Here is a 22,564-nt window from a genome sequence, read left to right as displayed (position 1 = left end):
AGTCATGTCTCTGATAAGCTGGTCTAATGCAGATTGGTAGGGAGAAAGCTGACTCTGTCACTGGCTTCTTGAAAACACCAGTAATTCAAACAACTTTTAAAGAAATGGAGCTCCCTGCACAATGCCTACAATACAGTAGGTGCTCGATTAATGTCTGAAGCATCAAAGAAAGTATCTAAGTGTTAACTAGGTTTCCGTTGCTGTACTTACATGCATGCTGATTTCTAGAAAGGTCAATTATTGAGTAATGCAAACGTGAAAAGAAAAATGTAGATGTTTAGGAGGAGGAAAGGAATTCAAATAAACAGAGTGATTTCTGAAAACAAAGTAGAACACTGAATGTACGAGTTTTGGACTGAATTTTGAATTGAATTATTCAGTTCATTGAATATGTAGGAGTTTGTTTCATCAACTGTTATTTCCCAACAACAATAAAGATACGTTCAGAAAAATCAAAGAACTGTTTATATGTACAGCAAACTCTATGAAACCCCATAACCTAAGAGAATTTTTAAGTTGAAAACATAAATTCAAGAAGAATTTTGTCCACCAATACTCCAGTAATCCGTAGTGGATTATTAAAGTTATTGTTTAACTGAAACTTTTTGAGGTAGAAACAAAATCTGTTTTCTCACAAAAATGCCTTGTCTAATTCTATTTGATAGTTCAATTTCTTATTAACTGAGTTAATGAAGCAACAAAAATAGAGGATTAATACATGGCCATTACAGAAGTTAGCAGTATTTTCTTTATGTTAGAGCAGGTAAGTACTTGCTACATCCTCACCTTACGCACTAATCACTATTTTTTTTTAATTAAACTTACTAATTATCATTAGGCTACCACATATGTGTTTGAGATCATTTCATACGTCCATCATTCCAATGGGACATACGTAAAAGTGAAACCCAATGATTTGGCTAAAACTGTCACATCCTAACTACATTTTTAATGCTTTGCACTGTGTTAAATTTTTTTTTTCTCTCATTCCAGAAGCTATGAACACACACGTAGCATCTAGGAATTGCTCTGTCATACAATTCCCCACAAAAAGGAATCAGGTTCCTTAGAGAAATAGTTGATCCCAGGGCTATGGAAGGGTAGGTACAAGGTGAAACTAAAATATATTTATACAGAAAGTAAGGTAGTGCTGAAAGAAGGGTGGGGTGGGGGGATATGTATGTCACAAGAATAGCTGACGGGGGTGCCCTCTACCAAATCTGGGAAAATTGAGCACCAAAATAATTCAGTACAGTAATGAATTATAAGTCACTACAAAATAGGAATTTAGAAGTCCATAGTGGTAACAAATCACTCATTAAGGACACAGATCAACAGACTGATTGACAGATGAGAAAGGAGAGGTCTTGCTTACAGTAGAATGCTGATTACCAACTGTGTGGAGGGAGTACTGGAGTTGGTAAATCATCATTTTACTAGCATTATGGCAAACATCAGATAACCTAAGGGACATTTAGATGAGGAGCAGGATATTTGTATGGTCTTAAAATGTCTCTCTACAGACTGCTTATTAATTTCAAAGGAAAAAGAGTAATTACACACTGGAGAAATCCGGTAATACATTGACCAACTGATCAAAATTAACACCACCTAGGAAGGGCAGACAGATGTTGTGTGCCTCTAGATGTGATACTTGATATAGATGACCACTGTATAATTCTGGCCAAGAATGTATATCGTAAATCTAATCAGGAGGAAATATTAGATACAGACGAGATGAGAAACATCCTATGAAAGAAAAGGAGATTTATACTGTTTAAAAATATCAATGTTAGAAAAAGACAAAGAATGGTTGTGGAAACGTGCCAAGTTCAAGAAGGCTGAAGAAGAAATGGACCCGGAGATGGAGATGGGGTTGGGAGGAGGGAAGGAGACAGAAAGAGACAAAGTGGAGGTGCGGGGAAGGGGGAGCAGGAATGATGTCAATGGTAGGTGAACCTGGGTGAAAGATATATATAAGCGCTCTTTGTAATACTTTTACACTTGCAATTTCTGTACGTTTGAAATGATTTCCCAATAAAAACTTACACTGTAACTCATTTTTTCTTAGTGTCTTTTAGTTTACTGTGTTATGCTATTTTCCTGTTCTTATTTTAAAGAAAACTATCTGAATCCCTGTTTCAACAATATTGCAGAATAAGAGGAAAAACAGAAGCATTAAATCGCACTACCACTAATAGCTTGGAATCCTGTATCAAGGGGGTACAAATATACATAGCATATATTTGGGGTTTTTTTGTTGTTGTATTTGTCTATGCTAAAAGCTAAGATACAATTTTCATAGAAATGTCTCAAATTTATTTCCTTAGAATCATAGAACAGCATCAGAGGATCCTTTACAAATATTTTAATACAACCTTGTGTTTCTGTGTATGGAACTGAGGTCACACAGTCACAGAGAACCAATACTAAAACACTAGGACTCCTCTTTTGCCTTGTTACCTTCCAAGATATATTCTTGGCTAACCTGAACAATCTGAAATGTTTCAAGTAAATCCTTTATACACCATTCCTATGAAACAAAGTAAAAAGCATATCTTATCTCTGAAACTGCTATGACTGCCATACTACTTTAAAATAATTTGTAATTACGTATTTCTTTTCCTTACAACATGCTTTTATAAAGGGTAGCATGTAAAGCTAACTGATCAATCAAAGCTTGACAAACTCATTATAATCGGAGCAAGCCATCATTAATGTCACTCCACTTAAACTATCCTCATTAAATGTACCATCCGAACTAGATAAACACAATGGAATCCATTTTCATTGGGCTACCTCTAACAATGCATGAAGTGATTTTCATTCAGTCATCCGTTTATAAGGTAATTGGTTTGCCAATATTTAATTTTCATACTATCCTTGTGAGATAAATAGGTAGTAGCTAGCATAATCCAGCTACACCATTTTTTCCATTATCTTCAGATCTCTAACTCCCTTCATTTACTGAGGACGTCAGCAACTAACTTCGTCTTTTTGTCTACTCTAACTTCTGTTGTTTTCACTGACTTTACCAGCCACATCCGAAACCTATCTAGTCTCTCTCCTGTGCTTCATCTTTATCTTCTACTGAATTCAACCAAAGCCATTCAATCCCATGATCACACCCTGGTCACCAAAAATAACTCAACCTCCCAAATCCCAATTCAGTCACAGTATCTGATAACCTTTTCTCCTATAGCTCCAGCTTAAGTGATCAAGTAACCCTGCTGAATCCATCTTTTAGTGTCATGGAGACCACTAGACCTTTGACCCACCATCCATCATTCCTCTCCTGTCCTTACTTTTCTCACCATCTAGTTTAAATTCCAAGGCCAAATAAGTATTACTGGGAATTAGTAATCATTGTCTAACATACCATATTCAACACACTTTCCTCTTACTGCTTCTGCTGCATTCTTAGGACTGTATTTGCACACGCTGAGTACTTCTGAAAAAATGACATAACTGGGAAGACTCCTATCACTCTAAAGGAATAGTCATCAATTTCAAATGAACATTTAATATTCCCTAGCAATGATGGCAACCTTTTACCAAGAATTATTTCAAGTTTTTTCAAATGATCTGTGCCTCACCAAATCAACCCAGTTTCTAAACTGTTAGGTGATGACCCTGATGACTAACTCATGAGAAAACAGAAACCCCTAATCAAATGGAAACACCCTAATCATGGCACCAACAAAAAGACCCATATTTACAGTATCTTCTCTCCTGTTGCAAAGGAGTAAAGGATCCTCCTTTTAAAGGTCAGTTCTTCCACATATGGAGCAGTACTCCTCCCTTTTCAGTGTTTGCACTTTTATTTTCTCTTTCCTATATCTTCAACCTTTCCTTCTCAACTCCATTACTTCTATCAGCATTCAAAGATGCATTAGCATTGCCCATCTTAACAAAAAAATTAAATCCCCTAATACCATACCCACTGCAGATGTCATCTTCTCTGTGCTCTTCCAGAACCAAGCTTCTCAAGAGTCATCTAGCCACAGTGTGTACACCCCCTCACCTGCTATTTCACTATTCGACTCACTCCAACATGGTACCTAGGTCAAACTCTATTCTGAAACTTTCTAAGGGCATTAATGATCTCAATGTTGCCAACTCAATGGATATTTCATGGTCCTTCTACCTCATCTGTCAGATCATATCTTCCTTCTTAGAACATTTTATTTTCTTGATTCTCTGATACCACATCATTCCACTTTTTTTTCTGACCACACTTTAATCAGTTTGCTTTGCTGAATCTTCATCCTTTCTCCAATCTCTAACTTTATCCAATACACCAGGGCTTGGTCCCATATTTCCTTCTCTGCTGAATGTACACACTTTCACAAAGTGATTTCAGGCAGACTCATTATTTTGGTACCATCTATGTGACAATGATCTCAAACTGGTATCTTTAGCTGTAATTAAGCTCTGGAATTCCAGACTCAAATCCAACTACTTACCTAACATCTTCACTACAATCTCTGTCTAGAAGGTATCTCAAATATAACACAGCTAAAGCAAAATTCTTTATTCCTAACCTTGACCATCCCACTACCCAAGTCTTCCCCTTCTCAATAAATGGCACCATCATCAAATTGCTTGGGCCAAACAATTAGGAGTCTTTCTTGATTCCTTTTTGTCTTTTATCTTACACATCCAATTAATCAGCAAGTCTTGTTGACTCCAGCTCCAAAACATATCTCAAAAGCAGCTAAAGCAGTGAACAAAACAAACTAAGAAAGACTGGGCTGGTAAAGAAGGAGGAAACTCAGAGAGTATGGAGTCCTGTTTAAATGTCCTCTAAGGTAAATGGAGTATAGATGTATGATAGATGGATCAGCTGTATCAAACCATGCTGAGAGGTTAAAACAACAATTAAGAAGCAAATACCAAAGGTCATTGATGATCTTGACAAGAGCAGACTCTGTGGAGTGATGCGGATGAAAGTTTAGGTGGCGGAGGCTGAAGAACGAGAGTAAGGTGAGAATGTGAAGTCAGCAACAAACAGAGAACTCTTTCAAGGGTTGCTCCCAGAAAGATGGGCAATAGTTATGAAAGGGCTACGAAGTCAAAAGTGGTTCTTTTTTTTTTTTTCAACTGAGGAGATACTAGAGCATGTTAGTATACTGTTGAAAATGATTCATCTATGATGAAAAAAAGTAGCATGGGGAAATAAGGTAAATCTCTGAGGGGTGGGAACCACTGCCTAAGTGGACAGGTTATTCTTCTATAGGTGCAGGGACTCTTTTTATCCACAGTCATAGGAAATGGTACACATATGGACGCAGGGCAACTGGTAGATTTCGTGGGGGAAGATGAAGGGACTTTTGATTGAGTGCTTCCAGATCTGTCAATGAATTATGATGCAGGTTATCAGAGTATGCGTAAATCCGTGTGTCTGTGTCTGTGTGCTTTGGGGATTTAGAAGTTGGGCATGAAAGAGGTTGAAGAAGAGAAAAGGTATAAATTAACTGTGTTAAAGAGAAGATACTAGGAACTTTACAAGACAGAACTGAGTGTCTATTTGGTCATGTGTAAGATTTAACCAAAAACATTTATATTTTTATACTTTTATTTATATATATATATATATGTATACACACACACACACACACACACATATATATACATATATATCTCCAGCATAGTGGATTTTCTTTTACTGTAAAAGTCGAATTTCTTATTACACAGCAAAGTATTTTTGGAAGATAAAACAACATTACATATTTCCTTTGTTCTATGCCCAGATAAAAACTCTGTTACAATGGTTCACAAGTGAAATGACATTCTTGTAGACAAACAAGTTATTCATTTTTCTTTATACAAGTCTATTTCTGTATAGAGATGTCACTAATTTGAAGATATAGAAGCATACAATTAATATTGCACTGTGGTAAAACTATGCCCATTTCAAACATGTTTCTATTATTCTGTGGTTTATCATTCCATGATCAGAAAGCATTATGTCTTAATGTTGAGAGTATTTATTTAAAATTATATCAAGTAAGCAAGTTGTATTTACAGTACTAGCAGTGCTGGCTGAAATTGTTTGCCTTCCTTTTAGCATTTTAATTTAGAGCTTTCTAAATGCAAATTAGGGAAAGAGTCTGTGCTCACTAGATGGTAACTAGGTGTTTTTTTTTAAATATCTCAATTGTATCACTGGTGTTACTTTATTGGTAGTATATTTACATACAGCCTTCATGCATGGCCCTCAAAATACTTTATAAATATTAAAAGCATGCCCACAATTCCCTCCTACCAAATCTCTGCAACGTACCATTAAAATTATCCTCCAGAAAAGGCAAAATCTCACTATTTTTATATAAAAAAGTAAAGATATTCTGGACAACTGACTTCCCCAACAGAAAAAAAAAAAAAAAAGGATCTCAGAATCTATTACCTCCTCCAGCACACACACCCAGTATTTAAATACAAAATCAATCCGTGAAACTTGAAACATCCCAAGCTATAAAATTCCCTCTGCTTTGGCCTTTCAATTCTCTGCTCCATTTTTATTAGAGGGAACTAAAACACTATGGGGCTAAGTAGCAGAGGGAGTTTTCAAAAAGTCATCAAATCCTCTCTGTCAAGCAAAGATAGCAAAAGAGTTCAAGAGATAAAGCCTTTTGTGAAAAATGACTCATCTTAGGTTCTCTAAAACTGAAATGCTAAAATTGGTGAAGCTTGCCCACATTCAGAAAAAGGGATTCGCTCATTTGCAAAAAGACCAACAGGGAAAACAGTCTAATCCCAGTAACATTTGCAGCTATAAATTTGTGAACTTTGTTATTAAAAAACCATGTCCACTTGATTTTGCCAGTTTTTAGTCTGGGTAAAACAAATCTCATTTTAAACATCTAAATAAGTAAATGTGAACTATCAGAATTAATATCCATGTATTTTAATCCATAGATATTGCCAGACAAGTATGCTGTAAAAATCCAAACTTTAAGGTTGTTTAAAAAAATAAAAGCAACTTCAATAGATTTTATACCTACTTAAAAATAGCTGGTTGAAAAATTGATTTATTTTGACATATTTTGACCAACTGCAGTGAGTTCCAAATTTTAGCAGTGTTTTTCAACATAAACTCACTGAAATTTTGCCTCAGTGTCAACTTAAATAGCAAACAAAACAAACAAGAAGATAATAAACAAGTTTCTCCAGTGTAGTGATAATAATTGTTTCATTTCTTTTATTCTTATGGGACTATCAAAGTTGAATTGACCGCACAAAACCGAAAATGAGCACAAATAAAATTTCAGTCATTTAGGTTAAAACACACATACACACAGACAAAAAAAGCTGATATTATGATAGTAAAACTCAAAGGCCCAGTATTCTTGTTTTAAAATGTAATGTAGTTAAAACAATTTGGCCTAGACTTTATTTTCAATGACTAATTCATCTATTTTCTGGATTTTATCTTATGATATTAGCAATGGTCTGATATTCACTCAGTGAAAGCATAAATCAGAAGCATGAGAGGGAGAAAATAAAGTACTAACTTCCTGATTTACATAGAAAGAGGACTGCAGTCCTACGTTTAATAGGAAATTTTTCCATAGCACAGCCACTAGCTACGAAAAGAAAGCTTTCCCATGTTCAATAAAGTCATGTAAGAAACATTAGAAATGTATTGATGGATCAAGAAGTCCAACCTGGTCTATTATAACATAACAGTCATTATTGTAACAACAAATTACTAGTGATTAATGGCAATGTTTCCCATGTACGTTATTCTATTTAATCATACTAACAATCATACGAGAAAGGTATTATTATCATGACTCAGAAGAAAACAAGATTTAGAGAAGTTAAGATATTTGCTCTCGGTTGCACAGCAGCTAAGATTTAAACCCAGATTTCTGACTTCAAATCATATGTTCTCAGTTAAACTCTTACTAGAACAGTAACAGCTAGCCTCTGCAAGAGCAATAGTCAGTAGATTATGTAAGAATTTACCAAGAAATTATGCCGACACCTAGCCTGGAGGCATCATGGTCAGAGAATCAATATATAATCCTACAACTAAAGAGAAAAAGAATGATAGAACTAGAAAAGAAGATAAATTAACTCAAATAAGTCTACATTTATATTCTTCATTTCTGCTGATATTTCTTTATTTGGAATGTTCTGTTTCACTAATAAAAATGATCTACTCTTTCTTTGTTGATCCACTCAGGGAATGTAAATATTTAAAAATTTTCTCACTAATTGACTTATTACAGAAAATATATAAGAGGAAATTCATTAAGTGAAGTCAAAATTTCCCATTAACTTACACTTCCCTAAAAGCAAGGAATAATTAGTTCCAAACAAAAATATTGCTTTTTCTAATGCCTCCAATAACTTCTAATAAGAAAGACAAAGAGATGTCCATCACCAACAGGAAAATGCCCAGCCAATGATTAAAATAGCCCCCATATGCCATTTCCTTGCAAATAAATGTCTGAAACTTAACTGGAACATGCTACCCCTGTTTGAACTTAGGGAAACCTTTCACAAGCAGAAATCTGAAATCAGTTAGTGGTGACACCATTTGGTCAGCAAAGGGTTTTCCCTTTTAAAGCCTCCTCTGACACATCACCTCATTTCATCACTGGGTTGCATAGGTTGGTGACTTCCTGCAGAATCGGTCAGTATCTTAACATAGAAAGCACTCAATAAGTAGTTACTGGAGAAAGGTATGATCAAAATGAGTGAATGAATGAATGAGCAAACCAAAACAGAGATGACTACACCATCATCAAAAGATGAGTCAAATATCAATGTATGGTATATTGGACATTATGAGTTTGTCAGAATCCAGAGAAAGTACAAAGAGTGAACCCTCATGTAAACTATGGACTTTTTGTTAATAATAATGTATCTGTATTGAATCACCAATACCAATGTACCACATTAATGCAAGGTGTGAGTGATAAAGGAAATTCTGTGGAGTGAGGAGGGAAGGGGTATATGAGAACTCTGAACTTTCTGCTCAAATTTTCTGTAAGCCCAAAACTGCTCCAAGAAAGAAAGTCTACTAAAAAAAAAAATAGTACATTTTCAAATAAGGAAATGCCAGATCTGTCTGAAAAGCTAACCTCTTACTATTTTTTTTAAAAAAACAGGAAAAAGGAAAAAAGAGAAAAAGAAAGATGTGTTAGTAACACTTCCTGTGAAAGGTTTCAGTCATCAAAAGAAAGATGACCAAGAGAAAAACAACGAACACCATATGTATTATTTATTAGTTTGATTTCTAAACTGTAGCACTGCAAAAGTGCCTCCAGCAACATGTATAAAAACGTGTCAATCTACATATTAAAATGAAAACCCTTCAAAACAACCCAAACACAGACTAATAAAACTGAGATATACATGAAATTCAACATACATTCAATGCAAGCACCAGGCTCAAATCGCTGGAAAAGATAAACCACCCAGACACTGGCTTGCTCAAAGCCCTGACATCTGATGATGTGAGCTACAGTCCTGTCAGGTCAGGAGGGAATAATATATTTCATCTGAGAGGCCCGACATATTTCTAGCCTACAACATCCACAACATCCCAAGCTGGGGAATGATAGCTAGCCCAAAATGCTGTGAGACCTCTAAGTTAAGTAGCACTCAAACTGACTGAGAGCTGTTTGTTAAGTTATGTAAACTGTGAAAAACAGTTTCTTTTAGCTCACTATGTTAACAAGCACATGAATGTGTTTAATGAAAGCTTTTCATAATAGCACCATGGACAGAACACCACCACAGACACCACGGTCTGGGAAAACCCTCAAATGGCTAGATTATTTGCCAGGTCTTATCCTACAAAGTTTGTGACAAGAAAGAATCATGCACTACGGCAGCCTTGTTTATATTAGATCAAGAAAATATGATCCTCCCCGATGTAGAGGACAAAATAAACATGTAATGAGATTAATACCAGCAAAGTATCTACAACACAGTGTGGCCGTTGGGGACCCAACCAAGTTCATCATTTTTTCAAAAAAGTCTGTGTGCCTGAGAAAGAAAGCAAAAATCGTGTCTCTGGATTTGACTCAGCTGCATGGTGAGATTTTTAGAGCATGATCTTTAAGGTCACCTTCAGATTCAATGCGCTCAGGTTTAATGACATAGATACAACCCACTTGAGCCTTAGGAATCGCGAATGTTCCACGCGTATGCACGTATGACAAGAACTCCAAGTTCCGCCATGACAAGAACTCCAAGCCAATATGTGTACACTGACAGGGAACTCCTCCCAGAGAGCAGAAGAAGCTGGCTTAGGCCCAAGCACACACAGAAAAGATAGAAGTGGACTGAAATCCTGCCAAGAGACTGTCACACGTGAAGACTCGGGAAGGGGAATATGAAAATAACAAAGCTAGCTCTATTTGAGTGGAAGCCAAGGGTAATGAATAGCACTACTTGTATAATTTCTTTGGAGTCTATATTACAATTACTATACTCTCCTCTGTTTCCCTGGAGTAACTAAAGAAAAGTTTTTTCTAAGGGAAAATTCTCTAAGGGAAGATTCTAGTTTAAATGGTTCCACCAACTTTCCACAAAAACAAATAAAAAACTTTACTTTTTCCTAAAAAAACTTCAAAATACAAGTACAATGCAAATGAAAACTTGGGGGGGGGCAAAGGGCAACAAAGGTGACAAAGGGTTAAACATATAGCAAGACATAAACATATAACAAGATCTTTAAGGAAATAAGAAAAAGACTATCCTTGTTACATAAAATAGAGTAAAATCTATGAACAAATAATGGACAAAGAAACACAAGTGGTCAATATGAATTAAAACTTTAACATAATTAGTAAGCAAATAAAACAAATACAAACAATGAGATATACTTTTTCACTCATCAATCTGGCAAATTAGTTTTTAATTATGATACTCAGTGTTGATGATGGTTCTAAATGATTGCCACTTATTTACGGGTGGTAGGAATGTAAATTTGAGCAGCCTTTTTAAAAGCAATTTAGCAATACATAATAAGAGTTTAAAATAACTCATGCCCTTTCATTAGTAATTTAAATGAGAAGTTTACAAAAAGATTGATATATACAAGACTATTCTACGTGGCATAATAAGCTCAAATAATTGGAAATGATCTAAATTTTGAACAACAGGAGAATTGTTACATAACCCATGGTATATGCTTACAAAAGAGTTTTATACAGCTATTAACATCATGTATTTGCAAAATATTACTGTTTCTATAACAAGAATATATTAGGTTCAAAAAGTAGGATTTGGGATATACCATATATACAGTAAGATACTATTTTATAAAAAATAAAGATACAAAGACAGATTGAAAAGGCTTTTAAAAGAACAGAGAAATTATCACTGAAAGAACATGTAACAAAATGGTAAGAGTGGCTATCACAATTAGGTGATACAAATTCAAGAGATGTTTTTTAAAAAGTCCCTTCGATACTTTCTAAATGGTATAAAATGAACATACACATCAGACATGGACATGAAAGGGAAAGAGATACTACCTTGTAGCCAATGACACTGTCAAGACAAATTGGCCAGATGAGAGACCATTTACCATTTGCAAGAGCAAAAGGTACATGGAGCAGTAGAAGGGAACACATGCATGCCTGAGATCGAAGCAGCAGAAAGCCTCATATGATTTTCTGACAGCAGTATTTCAGCCCAGTACACAAAAGATGGAATGAGGTCATCTATTGCCCAGCTAAATCAAAAAGCCAGTTCAACAGAAATTTTCATTCATCTCAATGTTTAATTATATAATTAAATTGTATTGAATTGAATTCAACAACTGAATTCTGGATCTACACTTAAAAGTTGTGTGACTTCAAGCAAAATGCTTAGCTCTATAAATTCGTTTCTTCAACTGCAACTGAGATTAAAAAATAGTTCCTTTAACTCACAAGGCATCTGCTAGCAATAAATGAGGAGTCAGGTAAACTCATCTAGCACATTATGTAGCACCATCTAAATGCTCATCACTCAGCAAGTATCTCTGCTATAGATATAAAATCAAATAAAATATTAACATTAATTACATATTTTACATAAAATCAAGCCACGGATTTAAAATAAATTTTAAGCAATCTAATGAACTTTTTCAAAGGGAGTGGGAGTGGTGAAAATAATTCCCCCAATTTAGAGTCTTTTACCAGTAATCAAAAGTAGTTGCAACTTCTAGGTGTACCTATGCTAAATTTCAAACCTTAAATTAAGAATAAAAATATTATTTAAATTGAATGAATGTCTAATTTTCAAATGGATAGTATATGCCTGGGTTTTGTTTTTTTGTTTTTTTTCAAATGGAGTTAAATCTGTTTTTGAAAATTTTTTTTCCTCCAACCACTTCTTTGGTTCCCTTTCCCATGCGCCTTCAACAAACTTAAATTCCATTCTCTCTCCAAATCCTTCCTCAAAATGGATGATTTCTTTGGTAAAGACATCTTAGAGTCTCCAAAGAACTAAATCCAAGGTTTTCAACTCTCTGGCTAGACGTATGTATGTATCCTAGAATATAATGCGCCCAGACCACCTTATTTAAAATATGAAAGCAAAACTCAATGTCCAATGCATCTCTGTCACTCTGCTCGTTAATAAACGTAATTGGTTATAGGAAGGACAGCTATGGTTTCCTACCTTGTGTATTTGAGACTTTGAAGAAAATAGGTCCACTTCATTTGATGATATGCAATTTCTTTTTTAGCTCCAGAAACTGACTATGAAGAATCAAAAAGCTAAAATATTATTTTAAAATTCTTCATACAGCATAACTCCTGAATTTCTCTTCATTAACTTCGGGCAAAAATCATTCCCAATAATGAAGGAGTCCCATAGATCAAGACTACTTATATGAATGTATTCATATTTCATGCTAATTAGTCCCTGTACACGTAATCTCTTTCCCTGGTGTGGCCAGTACATGTGTCTCTGTCCTAGATTGCTCATTAAATCTGCTATAGTTCATTTGAGCACTGCATCACTGTGACTGAGTTAGACATTGCAGAATCCAAGACCTATGATTCCTTCCTCTTGTGTATTTCTTACAAAATCTTACAAGCAATGCTCTCCTAGTGTTGTAGAAATAATGCATACAGTAGTCGATATGTTCTGTAAGTGTATAAACAAGGTTATCACAAAGGCAGACTGCTACCCTCAATGCCTCCATTGTGCATGCAGGTAATATGCCCAGTATCTGACAAGGTTTGAGAAGTAGCAATCCTTATTCTTTTTAATGGGGACCTCTGAGACCAACAATGTCTAGAAAAATACCAGGCTCACTGTTACACAGAGACTTTTCCTAGATTACTAGATATCCAGGCCACACACACACACACACACTTTTTAAAAAATTAGCTATCACAGACTGTTCGGTAGTTATAATGGTAATATATTCCTGCCTGAACTATAATGTTCTGAATCTAGTTCTTTATAAGTGACAGAAGGAGGTTACGTTAAAATAACACAGTGGTGCAGGGGTCTCAAGTATGGATTAATTTTTAAATCGTTACATGGAGGTAGTTTGATTTCTATCTTTTTTCTAGTCCTACATTATGAAAGAACATTGCTGGAGGATAAAGGTTTTGACTTTTCTTTCAGAACCAGTTCTGTACAATCCCAAGGTAAGATATTTTGCAGACTTGACAATTTCACATTGATTTTCACTTTCCTATTTTTTGGAACCTTAGGCTAACACCATCAAAAAAAATTCTGTCCTGTATATATCACATAGTTTTAAAGATCAATCTATATCATGCATGTGTTTCAACTCAGAACATATTTGAAACTGTTAATTATCTACATGTCAATAATAAAAGTAGACTGTAATACTTATTGGAATAAAATAACTATATTTTTCATTAACTTTTTAAGATTTAATTTCTATATATAAACAGTTCTGACTGAATGCTACCTGGCAATACCTGTACCACTTTATTTTTCATTTCTAATGGTAATAAAAGTATTTGCCATGAAGTTTCACTCATAAAACAGTATCACAGTCTAAGAAATGCACACACTAAAAATGCCTATTCTACAAAAATTAACAAAATTGATTAGCTTCAGAATTTGTATAATTTAAATTAGAAATCCCTGCTACATTATCCATAACCTTCAATAGAAAGTTGTAAGAAGCTGACTTAAGACACGCCCAGCTGAAAGCTCCAGCTGGTAATAGCAGTCATCTTCATGCTGATTACAACTTCAATATAAATATAAGGAATTGTCATCAAAAGAGCAGATTAAATTGCTTTGGCCCTTTAAATCTACATACATTTTCTTTGGGAGGGGGGCTCTTGTGCTTAATACTTACGCATAACTTCACAGTCATCAAGATCTGGATTTATGCAGTATTTATATTTTTTAAACGTTTGCAAAGTTACCTTGATCCACCAACTCTTAAAAATAATTACTCATATGTATCACAAAGTATCTGACCCTGAGGAAATTTGCTTTAATCCTTGTGATAACGACTTTTGTTTTCCAGATCTTCTCTTTCAAATATCTTTGAAGAAAGTATGTGTTTACTTATGGTGCTAGACTACTTAGACATTCTCTATCACTTTATTTTGCTTAAATACAGAGGCTTTAAATAATTCATAAAGTTCTCTATTTAGTTAAAAGTAAGTTATGGTACACCAGTGATCATTTTAAAAAATAAGAGAGAGGGAGAGGGAGAGGGAGAGGGAGAGAGAGAGAGAGAGAGAGAGAGAGAGAGAAAGGACGGCAACAGAGGAACTAACGGAGATGACCTTTCAAAAAGACATTTACTAGCACTCTAATGCAACTGACTCGCTTTTTTAGATCTGGAATCGTTCTGCTCTCCAATGCTATTATCTTACTTGGGAAAATAAGCACATTTTGAATGTGAGGATTCTACATATTTAAAGTTTCTAACTGGTTTTAACTGTTTGCTGATCTTACTCCTAAAAATCTCACATTTTCATTTCTTGAAACAGAATGCATAGCTATTCTAAAGGCATCTATGCAAACCTAACTACACCTGAAGATCCAATATTCTCAAAAGAATTTGTTAATAGCCTACTAGGAATTGTTTTTATAGTATAAAAAGAAGGAAAGTCTTTGTGGACGAGCAAAAAAGGATTTGAGACTTTCAAAATACACAATCTAGAACCTTTGGGGCGGATGCCATACAATGGTTTACACGTGTTCCTTAAGAGCACCATGATGTCTTATACAGTATTATAGCCATTCAAATAGAGTCAGTCTTCAGTAAATGGTTGTATGAGATAAACAATCATCCCAACAGAGATGCTAACAAGGTAAATTAAATTATTTTGACCAAAAATAGGTTTACTGAATTATTTGAGAAGAACTTAAAACCACCAAAGTAGTTAGTCATACAAGCCAGACTCTTTTAATTTTAATTATTTTAAACTTCTTAAAATTGAAGTATAGTTGATGAGACTCCCTTAAATAAAGGAGTTTCATCCCTTTAGAGAAAATTTAAAGGGTGCAAATAAAGTTTTTATAATACATCCTTTATAAAATGTTCTAGGAAACATTATACAAGTCTTTGTGTAATTGAGATAATCTCTTCCAAATTCTTTTTCTTTTATACTGAAATTTCTGGACTTGAGTGCTTCTTAAAGTGGGATATGCCAGTATTGGGAGATGTAAAAAGGGACAAGAGTGAGATGCTACATGAGCCCCCAAGAGCTAAAAATTAGAGGAATAAGACTAGTAAAACTCCTACACATAATAGCTATTATTAGCTATCTAATGGCATAAAACTGAGATTCGTTCAAAGATTTGGGCACTAAATTGCCTGACCAACACTCAAAATTCCAATCAAGATGACAGGGAGAACCTCAGGAAATAGAACTATAATTTAGCAAATTAAGTAATATAATATAATAGCCCTTATCAAGTTCTAGAAATTGAATTTTATACTTCCTACATCTACAGAATTTGGACCAGCTTTTATTCCCACTACTTTCATTTGGACATGTGCAATCTTGCTTTCAATTTCTATTGCAATCAGCTCCAGACAGGTCTCTCTTCCTCAAGTTCAAATGTCCCCTCCATACCCCCAACCAGGTTGCAATCACCTCTCATACCATAATCAGAGTGATCTTTCTAACGTTTTAGTTTGAAAATGTCACTCCGCTGCTTAAAATTCATATTCTATGTTGTCTTTCGAGAAAAAAAAAATCCAAACTCCTAAATACTTCAGAGTAGGCCATTAATGAGTCAATCCCTTCTTGCCTCTGTACACTTACTTCTTACCACTTGCCCTAGAATGACACCACCCACTCGCTGTACCAAACAGCTTAGTTTCATGAATACATCATGATTTCTCATATCTTAACACATGCCTCAATTTGTACTTCGACTATCTCAAATTCCTTGCTACTGCAGTCTCCTTTGTCCACTGACTAATCCTTATTAAGACTTTGAAACTTACACCAGGCATCGACGTCCACTGCAAATTCTCGCTTCTTTCCTTTCATTGGAATTCAGAGGTCCTCCAGCACCCTACTCATCTCTATTCTGGTATTTATCACATGTTATGATAATAATCTATTTGCTGGTCGATCTTCCCCACTATACTTGAATTCCCTGAGGACACAGACTCTTATTTCTGTATCTCCAGCATTCAGCACAGTGCCTCGAAAAAAGTCGGCACTTAACAAACGTGTATTGACTGAAGAAAACAGAAAGGCGCAAACAGCATTTGAGCATTTGCAGTTAAAATCCTATTAACAAGATTGGATACAGATAGGCAACTGCCAAATGGAATGATGCTGGGACAAAAAGATGGGTTATGTAGAATATCTTTTTCTACAGAGGAAGCTGTAAGGTTTGTAGGATTATGGGGTCTCTTCACATTATTTCTCTACCATTCTGTATAGTGTTATCATAGTTTTGCTTTTCTTGTCTTCTGTAGGCTCTGATGAAAATATCAGAAGGTCATCCCTCAAAATTTCATCATTTTGGAGGGAGAAGCAAGATGGCAGAGTAGAAGGACGCTTGTAGCTCACCCTCTCCCACAAATACACCACAACTCACATACAGACCTACTCAGCCAACCAGAGCACCTGCTGAACTCCGACAGAAGATTGCCCTCTTCGAAAGACAAGGATGCCAGAAATCTGAGAACTCGTGCTGCCAAGACAAACAAGGAGCTGAGATTTGGCACAGAGCAGGGGTGGGGCTGTTCCACGGTCTTCCCCAAGCCCGCCTTCGGAGTGCCAACCGGAGGCAGAGCGGGCAGCTGCACAGAGCAGCAAAGCGACCGGCGCCGGGAGAGGGCGGGCAGCCCCCGCCTTCCTGGCAGGAACGCAGCACCTGACCACAGTGCTGGGAGGGGGCGCAATCAGCCCACCTGCCTCACCCAAGCGCAGCATCTGACTGCGGCATCGGGAGGGGGAGTGACCCGCCCGCCTACCGGGTAAGAGCTCAGCACCTGACCCAGTGTTGGGAGGGGGCGCGATCTGCTAGCCGACAGCCACTGGGAGCAGCACAGACGAGGGCGCCAACAGAGGGCCTCTGGAAACAGCAAGCTGAGTTTGCAAAACAGGGTGAAGACACAAAGACCTCTCAATAAAATCATTAAGAGCACACCATCTGCAGGAGAACTAGATAACTGATACTCCTTAAGCCACAGTGCCAGAGAGATATGAGCAATGTGAAGAAGCAGAGGAACCACTCCCAATTAAAAGATTAAGAGAAATCCCCTGAAAGCACGATCAAGGAAATAGACATTGATGGCCTACTAGATCAAGATTTCAAAAAAGGAGTGATCAAAGTACTGAAAGAGATAGTGTTTAGAGATATAAAATACATCAAAAATGAAATAGAAGCTATAAAGAAGAACCAAGTAGAATTAGTAAACTCATTTGCTGAGATGAGAGCCGACCTAAAGGCTGTACAAAGCAGGCTAGATAATGCAGAGGAACGAATAAGTGACCTAGAAGACAGGACAACAGAAAGCACCCAATCAGAACAGCTGAGAGAAAAACAAATAAAAAACAATGAAAACAATATAAGGGACCTATGGGATAGTATAAAGCATGCCAATCTATGCATAATAGGGGTTCCAGAAGGGGAAGAAAGAACAAAGGGGATTGAAAAGATATTTGAAGAAATCATGACTGAAAACTTCCCTAACCTAAAGGAATCAGATATCCAAGTACAGGAGGCTCAGAGGGTCCCAAACAGGAAGAACCCAAACAGACCCACACCAAGACATATCATAATCAAGATGGCCAGAGTCAAGGATAAAGAAATGATTCTAAAGGCAGCAAGAGAAAAGCAAAGAGTAAGTTACAAGGGAACCCCCATAAGGCTCTCAGCTGATTTCTCTACACAAACACTACAGGCCAGAAGGGAGTGGCAAGATATATTCAAAGTCCTGAATGAAAAAAAAGATGCAGCCTAAAATACTGTATCCAGCAAGGCTATCCTTTAGAATAGAAGGAGAGATAAAGAACTTCACAGACAAGCAAAAACTACAAGAGTTTAGCAACACTAAACCCATGCTAAAAGAAATATTCACAGGTCTACTGTAAATAGAAAAGAAGCAGGATGCTACAAAAATGAGAAACTCATAACTGGAAAGGAGATAACTGCCATGAATTACAAAAAGAATAAACACAAAATTGTCAAAGAAGACATCTAAATCATTAAGAGTGGGAGAGGGAAGCAAGGAAAGCCATTGTGGAAAACAGTATGGAGATTCCTCAAAAGACTAGGAATAGACTTACCATGTGACCCAGAAATCCCGCTCCTGGACATATATCCAGAAGGAACCCTACTTCAAAATGACACCTGCACCCCAATGTTCATAGCAGCACTATTTACAATAGCCAAGACATGGAAACAGCCTAAATGTCCATGAACAGATGACTGGATAAAGAAGAGGTGGTATATTTATACGATGGAATACTATTCAGCCACAAAAACTGACAACAGAACGCCATCTACAGCAACATGGATGTTCCTGAAAAATGTCATTCTAAGTGAAGTAAGCAAGAAGGAGAAAGAAAAAGACCATATGAGATCACTCATATGAGGAATCTAAAAAACAAAACAAAACAAAACAGAAATACAAAACAGAAACAGACTCATAGACATAGAATACAAACTGTGGTTACCAAGGGGGTGGGGGGTGGGAAGGGACAGACTGGGATTTTAAAATGCAGAATAGATAAACAAGATTATACTGTATAGCACAGGGAAATATATACAAGATCTTGTCGTGGCTCATAGTGAAAAAAATGTGACAATGAATATATATGTTCATGTATAACTGAAAAATTGTGCTCTACACTAGAATTTGACACAACATTGTAAAATGACTATTACTCAATAAAAAATGTAAAGTAAAAAAAAAATCCATCATTTTGCATTTTGGTGAGAACTAGTTCTCAAGACGTTTTGTGGGGCTCCAGAAGCCAGTAGCTTCCAGACATAAACGGCTCCCCTGGGGTAACCTGTAGACATCAGCAACAGCAAACACCTAATGTCCCCTTAAGTAGTATGATTCCACCTCACACGCCAGAGCTGAGAAATACAGCAAAGGCTGGTTAATCGATGGGCCTTGGGAAGCCAGAACAAGTCAAGATGGAGGTATAAAGAGGGTAGAAAAAGTAACACCTCTGACCTGAACAAGTATCTTAAAGTCCTGAATAAAGCAATTAGCTAAACTAAACAGGAAATAAAATCAATGCTCAAAAATACAGTAAAAATGGCAAGAGGTCTCTAAAAGACTTACCAGTGTTTAAATTATTCTCAGCCTGTGTCTCTACTCACTAAAATTCAAGCCATGAGTTCATTTAGAATCATTAGCTCTACCATCATGGTACAATTGACACTACTATGGTTTCATAGCGTCATGAACAAATACTTCACTAAAAGTCTAAAGAAGTTAATGTAATTTTTTGCCGTAAAAATGAAATTAGTGATATTATTTATATAGTACATTATATTTGAATCAGGTATAGCAAAATTGAATAAGGTGATTGCAAACACATATGGAAAACTTGAGGGGAAACACTAAAGTCATTCTGAAAATAAAACTGAATGTGAAAATATGTGCTCTTTATTCCTGCAATTTGTATATTTCCCCTTGCAGCCAGATATAGTTTATATCTTATGAGTATGCAAGGTTCATATAGGCATAACATTGTACTATTAAATTATTAGTAAGTATAGCAAACCAACAAAAATATTTGCATCATGCTTCAGCACCTTCAACTAAAATGACATTATATCATCCTGCTCTCAGACATAACTCTGATTAGTAGAAGAAAATGGGGAAATGGTGGTGATTATGATTTTTGCTACTATAAAGCAAAACTTGACTTGTTTTTCTATTCTCTTTCAAGTAGTCAATTATTTCTCTATCGATAATAATCTGGTTCACTCTACCAACTAAAGAGTTCTCAAAAACTTCTCTCCACCCCTGCAACCCCCTCTGTGATTCACTTCAGGTCTGAGTTACATGAATTCAAAGGTGTTTAAACACTGTCTTGAATTATTTGTCTTACTTCTCCATCTTCTACTCTGCAGCCCATAGAGCATAATTAAGTAGGCAGAATTTGTGAATATTTTTCTAAGTGAAGAAAATGGGAGTATATAAGACCATTAGAGGATGTGATAATGGCAAGTGTTTGATACAATGGGGGCCAGTGAAGAACGTTAAAGGGGAGCCTGAGAAAACTGGGGTCACATGCTGTGGGAAGAAAAGCTGATCATTGTGAGAAAGCAGAAGAAGACAGTATGTATTAAAAGAAAGAAAAAAGGAGGACTCACACTTGCCAATTACAAACTTACTACAAAGCTATAGTGATTAAGACAATGTGGTACTGACATAAAGGTCCAGATCAATGGAATAGAACTGGGAGTCCAGAAATAATTCCTTGTATTTATGATCAATGGACTCAAGACAAGGGTGCCAAGAAAACAGGGGGAAAAGGAGACTCTTGACGAATTGTGTTGGGACAACTGGATGTCTAAGGGCAAAATAATGAAGTTAGCTAAAACAATAAAACTCTTCAATGGAAACCTAAGTGTGTATCTTTGTGATCTTGGATTATGCAATGGTTTCTTAAATATGACATCAAAAGCACAGGCAACAAAAGAAAAAATATGTAAATCAGGCTTTATCGAAGTTAAAAACTTTTGTTTCAAAAGACATCACCATGAAAATTAAAAGACAATCCACAGAAGATATCTATGAAAATCAATAATAAAAAGATAAATAACCCAATTAAAAATGGGCAAAGGATCAGGATAAATATCTGCAAAGAAGATATACAAGTAACCAAGAAACACATGAAAAACCGCCCAACAACATTAGCCATTGGGGAAATGCAAATCAAAACCACAACAGTACACCACCTCAAAACCTTTAGTATGTCCAAAATCAAAAGACAGACAATAGCAAATGTTGGAGAGGATATGGAGAAATTGGAACTCTTCTACACTACTGGTGGGAATGTGAAATGGTATAGCCACTTGGAAAACATTTTGGCAGTTCTTTCAAATTTTAAACACAGATTCATCATATGGCCCAGTGATTCCCATTCTGAAGTACAGACCACCCCCTCAAATTGAAATCAGGCATTCAAACAAATACTTGTACAGGAATGTCAATATCATCAGCACTATTCACAACAGCCAAAAGGTGTAAACAGCCTTGTTTATCTAATATTCATCACCTGCTGAGTAAATAAACAATCTGTGGTCTATCATACTAATGGAGTATTATTCAGCCACGAAAAGGAACGAAGTACTGATATATACTAGACTACAACATGGATGGACCCTGTTACCTGCTAAGTGAAATGAAGTCAGACACAACAGGCTGCAAATCGTAGAATTCCACTTTTCATGAAATGTCCAGAATAGGAAAATCCATAGAAACAGAACATAGATTAGTGCTTGTTAGGGGCATAGGATTAAGGAGAGGAAATGAGGAGAGACTGCTAATGGGCTGGGGTTTCTTTTTGGATGATGAAAATGTTCTAAGATCAGATTGCGGTGATGGCTGCCCAACTCTGGGAAAATACTGAAACCACTGAATTATTTAGAACAACAAAAGCAAGAGAGAGTGTATGTATCAAGAAGATCTCGTGAAGCACAATATAAAGATGAAGAATGATAAGAAATAGCAAATAGAAAAGGTGGGGACGTGGTAGGTAGAAGCCAGAGAGAGGGTAGTGTTAATATAGTGGCAAACATGGGCATCACACTGCCAGGAGTTGATGAAATTGCAGGGAAGGAGAAGAAGTAGTAGATGTAGACATCACACTGAAGATGATTAGCCACAAAAGGAATACAAAATTTTCATTTAGATGCTAGGACAGTAAGCACACTGAAAACAATTCCATGAACATTTTTCAAAGATATTCTATGGAATATTTTGGCTTCTATAACGCAATTAATTTTCTAATACCTTAAGAAGATTAAAGTAATATTTATGCAAATGACCAAGCTTATATATGACATTGCCACAGCTTTCTACCTAATACAGCTTTTGAAATTAAAAATTGCAGTTAAGACGTTTTCCATCATTGTTCTGCATCAACTTTTTTTTTTT

The 22,564-nt window shown here is 35.9% G+C and overlaps 1 protein-coding gene and 1 pseudogene across 4 annotated transcripts in view; both read right to left on the bottom strand.

The window, feature by feature from the left end:
• DIAPH2 (diaphanous related formin 2) overlaps nt 1-22,564 on the bottom strand; it is a 797,042-nt gene that overhangs the window by 485,514 nt on the left and 288,964 nt on the right. The window lies entirely within an intron of this gene.
• The window catches only part of LOC141576417 (uncharacterized), a 33,307-nt pseudogene continuing 15,460 nt past the window's right edge, over nt 4,718-22,564 (bottom strand).

This window comes from Camelus bactrianus, chromosome X (genome assembly GCF_048773025.1).
Source record: "Camelus bactrianus isolate YW-2024 breed Bactrian camel chromosome X, ASM4877302v1, whole genome shotgun sequence".
In the NCBI taxonomy this organism is placed as follows: domain Eukaryota; kingdom Metazoa; phylum Chordata; class Mammalia; order Artiodactyla; family Camelidae; genus Camelus; species Camelus bactrianus.
Note: the sequence above shows the minus strand (reverse complement) of the source record. Positions and strands in the feature narration are given on the sequence as shown.